General features: G+C 38.7%; 1 protein-coding gene across 3 annotated transcripts in view; it reads right to left on the reverse strand.

The window, feature by feature from the left end:
• The window catches only part of LOC123500357 (serine/threonine-protein kinase NIM1-like), a 42500-nt gene that overhangs the window by 19705 nt on the left and 17795 nt on the right, over positions 1 to 5000 (reverse strand). The gene's annotated exons all lie outside the window — the stretch shown is intronic.

Raw genomic sequence — 5000 nt, forward strand, 5'->3', positions numbered from 1 at the left:
ACACCACACACACCACATCACACCACACCAAACCACATCACACCACACCACATCACACCACACCACACCATACCACACCACACCACACTACCACACATCACACCACACCAAACCACATCACACCACACCACACCACACCACACCACACCACACCACACCACACCACACCACACCACAAGACACCATGACCGTGGCACCAGCAGGAACACGGTTTAATGGTGCATGAGTTAACAAACTGTCAAATTTTGGTGAAGAGTCGCGTATGTAGAAGACAGGATAGCACAGAAGGCAGGGTCTCTCTCTCTCTCTCTCTCTCTCTCTCTCTCTATTCCCTCAGGCCTAACACTTGAACACACACCTCTCTCACCACAACCACCACTGCCTTCCAAAGCTATACAGACCCACAATGCACTAGCCGGGCTTCAGAGAGCGTTTCTCCAATAAAAATGTACAAAAATCGTTAATCTGCAACTACAACCATAAAAACACCATTAAAAACCCGCGTCACTTCAACCAGAGCCTTATAAAAGAGTGCTTCTTCTGTCACTAATGTAGAAATTTAATCTGCTACAAGAATCATGAAAATCCTTAATAAACCCGTGTCATTTCAACTCGAGATTTACAAAAGTGTCGGTAACGTAGAGATGCTGTTAATCTGTTACTAGAGCCATGAAAAATACGCCCTAAAAACCCGCGTCACTTTGTTGAGCCATTTAAAAGAGTGCTTATCTTCTCAGGAACGTAGAAATGTTGTTAATCTGCCACTACCACCATAAACACTAACTATCAAAAACCGGCGTCACTTCAACTGGAGCTTTGCAAAGAGGTATATATAGGTAATGAACTAGTAGAAATATTGTTAGCCCCATCAATACTGGAACGCATTTTTTTACCTTGAGATATGTATACAGTTAAACCATTTTATTGAGATTAGGAAGGGTCTATGGAGGTCAGAAGATTAATGGCCACAGTCTTCACTATTTCAATCACCCACATAAGTTTCTAAAGCTGTCTAAAATCACCAAATAGTGATTAAAATGACTATGGAAACTTGCCATGGTATTGAAGGGATTAATCTGCCACTATAACCATAAACACATATTAAAAATCGGCGCCACTTCAACTGGAGCTTTGCAAAGAGTGTTTCTCATATAAGTAATGAACTAGCAGAAATGTTGTTAACCCATTCGGTCCTGGGACACACTTTTACCTTGAGATTTGTGTACAATTAAACCATTTTATTGACATTAGGAAGGGTCTATGGAGGTCAGAAGATTAATAGCAACAGTCTTCACTATTTTAATCACCCACATAAGTTTCTAAAGCTGTCTAAAATCACCAAATAGGGAACAAAATGACTATGGAAACTTGTCATGGTTTTGAAGGGGTTAATGTTGTTAATCTGTCACTAGAACTTTAAAAACACCCTTTAAACCCGCATCACTTCAACTGCAACCGACGTTTCTCCTGTCAGAAACGTAGAAGTAATGTTAATCTGCAACCAGCACCTTAAAACTCCCTTGACACTCGTATCACATCAACTAGAGGCTTGAAAAGAGTGGTTCTCCTGTCAGAAATAGATATCTTGTTAATCTGCCACTACCACCTTAAAAACTACCATAAAAGCCCCCGTCACTTCAACTAGAGCCTTTCAAGAGTGTTTCTCCTGCTGATGAAAAGTAGAAATCTTCTTAATCTGCCACTACCACCTTAAAAACATCCTTAAAAGCCCGCGTCATTTCAACTAGAGCCTTTCAAAAGAGTGTTCCTTCTGTTGATAAAAAGTAGAAGTCTTGTTAATCTGCCACTACCACCTTAAAAACTCCCATAAAAGCCCCCGTCACTTCAATTAGAGCCTTTCAAGAGTGTTTCTCCTGTTGATAAAAAGTAGAAGTCTTGTTAATCTGCCACTACCACCTTAAAAACACCCATAAAAGCCCGCGTCACTTCAACTAGTACTAGAGCCTTGAAAAGAGTGGTTTTCCTGTCAGAAATGTAGACATCTTGTAAATCTGCCACTGCCACCTTAAAAGCATCCTTAAAACCCCGCGTCATTTCAACTAGAGCCTTTCAAAAGAGTGTTTCTCCTGTTGATAAAAAGTAGAAGTCTTGTTAATCTGCCACTACCACCTTGAAAAACACACTTAAAAGCCCGCGTCATTTCAACTAGAGCCTTTCAAAAGGGTGTTTCTCCTGTTGATAAAAAGTAGAAATCTTGTTAATTTGTCACTGGCACTCTAAAAACACCCATAAAAACCAAAGTTACTTCAATTGCAGGCTTGTGAAAGAGTGTTTCTCATATTGATAATGTAGAAATCTTGTTAATCTGTCACTAGCATCTTAAAACACAGTCCCTTAAAACTCCCATCACTTCAACCAAACCCTTACAAAACTGTTTTTTATATAAATAATGTAGAAATGTTGTTTAATCTGTCACTAGAACTTTAAAAACACCCTCAAAAACCTTCAAAACTTCAAGTAGAGCCAATTTAAAAGAGCATTTCTTCTGTTAATAATGTAGAAATGTTGTTTAATCTGTCACTAGAACTTTAAAAACACCCTTAAAACTCGTGTCACTTCAACTAATCTTCTAAGGGTGTTTCGACTATCAGTAAAGTAGAAATCCTCTTTAATCTGTCAGTAACACCTTAAAAACACCCTTAAAAACCCGCGTCACTTTAACTAGAGCCTTTTCCTGTTGATAAAAGTAAAAATCTTGTTAATCTGTCACTGCCATCATAAAAACACCCTTAAAAACTTATGTAAGGTAATTCATAAGAGTTATTTTTTTCTGTTGATAAAATATAAATCTTGTTAATTTGTCACTAGAATCACAAAAACAGCCTTAAAAACCCGCATCACTTAAATTGGAGCCGTTCAAAACAGTGCATCTCCTATTAATAATGTAGAAATGTTATCAGTCTGTCACAAGAACCATAAAAACACCCTTAAAAACCCGCGTCACTTCAACAAGAGCCTTACGAAAGAATGTTTTTCCTGTTGATAAAAGCAAAAATCTTGTTAATTTGTCACTGGTATCATAAAAACACCCTTAAAAACCCGCGTCACTTCAACAAGAGCCTTACAAGAGTGTTTCTCCAGTCAGCAATGTAGAAATGTTGTTAATCTGCTACTAGCATCTTAAAAACTCACTCTTAAAACCCGTCTTACTTCATAGAGCCATTCAAAAGATCGATTCTCCTGTCAGTAATGTAGACGTTGTGTTAATCTCTTGAGTACCACGACGCGTTTCTATATTCATTTTGGTTACTACTTAGTGACTTTGTACTGCTTTAGAAATTCACGTGGGTGATTAAGATAGTGAAGACTGTGGCTATTAATCTTCTGAACTCCATAGACCCTTCCTAATGTCAATAAAGTGGTCTAATCGTACACAAAACTCAAGGTAATAACGTGTTCCAGTATTGAAGGGGTTAATCTGCCACGAGAACCTTAAAAACATCCTTAAAAACCCGCGTTACTTCAACTAGAGATTTGTGAAAGTGTTTCTCATAGCAATAATGTAGAAATATTGTAAATCTGTCACTAGAACCATAAAAACACCCTTCAAAGCTAGAATCTTTTAAGAGTGTTTCTCCTGCCAGTAATGTAGAAATCCTGTTAATCTTTCACTAACACCTTAAAACACCCTTAAAACCCCGCTTCACTTCAAGTGGAGCCTTTAAAAAGAGTGTTTCTTCTGCCAATCATGTAAAAATCCTGTTAATCTTTCACTAACATCTTAAAACACTTAAAAACCCGCGTCACTTCAACTAGAGCCTTTAAAAAGAGTGTTTCTCCTGCCAATAATGTAGAAATCCTGTTAATCTTTCACTAGCATCTTAAAACACCCTTAAAACCCCGCTTCACTTCAAATAGAGCCTTTAAAAAGAGTTTCTCCTGCCAATAATGTAGAAATCCTGTTAATCTTTCACTAACACCTTAAAACACCCTTAAAACCCCGCTTCACTTCAAGTGGAGCCTTTAAAAAGAGTGTTTCTTCTGCCAATAATGTAAAAATCCTGTTAATCTTTCACTAACATCTTAAAACACCCTTAAAAACCCGCGTCACTTCAACTAGAGCCTTTAAAAATTGTTTCTCCTGCTATTAATGTAGAAATCATATTAATCTGTGTCACTAGCACCGTAGAAACACCCTTAAAAGCTCGCGACACTTCAACTGGAACCTTCTTTAAAGAGAGTGGTTTTCCTGTCAGTAATGTAGAAATCCTGTTAATCTGACACTAGCACTTTAAAACACCCTTGAAAATCCGCGTCACTTCAGCTAGAACCATAAAAACACCCTTAAAAACTCGTGTCACTTCAACTAGAGTCTTTTAAGAGTGTTTTTCCTGCAAGTAAGGTAGAAATCCTGTTAATTTACCACTAGCACCTTAAAAACACCCTTCAAAACCAGCGTCACTTAAACTGGAGCCTTTAAAGAGTGGTCCTCCTGTCAGTAATGTAGAAAGCCTGTTAATCTGCCACTTGCATCTTAAAACACCCTTGAAAACACGCGTCACTTCAGCTAGAGGCTTTGGAATGGAGTGGAGGTGACGCCAGAAGTGTTGCAGGATACAGATCGAAAATAAGAAAAAAAGTTTGTGTGTTGAAGTAAAAAACCTGAGAGAGAGAGAGAGAGAGAGAGAGAGAGAGAGAGAGAGAGAGAGAGAGAGAGAGAGAGAGAGAGAGAGAGAGAGAGAGAGAGAGAGAGAGAGGAGGAGGAGGAGGAGGAAAAGGAAGAAAAACAGGAATAAGAACAGGAAAAGCAAAATAAACAAGAACAAGTATAACAACAACAACAACGACAACACACACACACACACACACACACACACACACACACACACACACACACACACACACACACACACACACACACACAGGCAGACACACATGCGCGCAGACACAAAGGCATTTCAATAATACAGTAAGTACGCACGCACACACATACGCACGCGTACACACACACACACACACACACACACACACACACACAC

Source organism: Portunus trituberculatus, unplaced genomic scaffold, assembly GCF_017591435.1.
Source record: "Portunus trituberculatus isolate SZX2019 unplaced genomic scaffold, ASM1759143v1 PGA_scaffold_205__4_contigs__length_1045770, whole genome shotgun sequence".
In the NCBI taxonomy this organism is placed as follows: Eukaryota; Metazoa; Arthropoda; class Malacostraca; order Decapoda; family Portunidae; genus Portunus; species Portunus trituberculatus.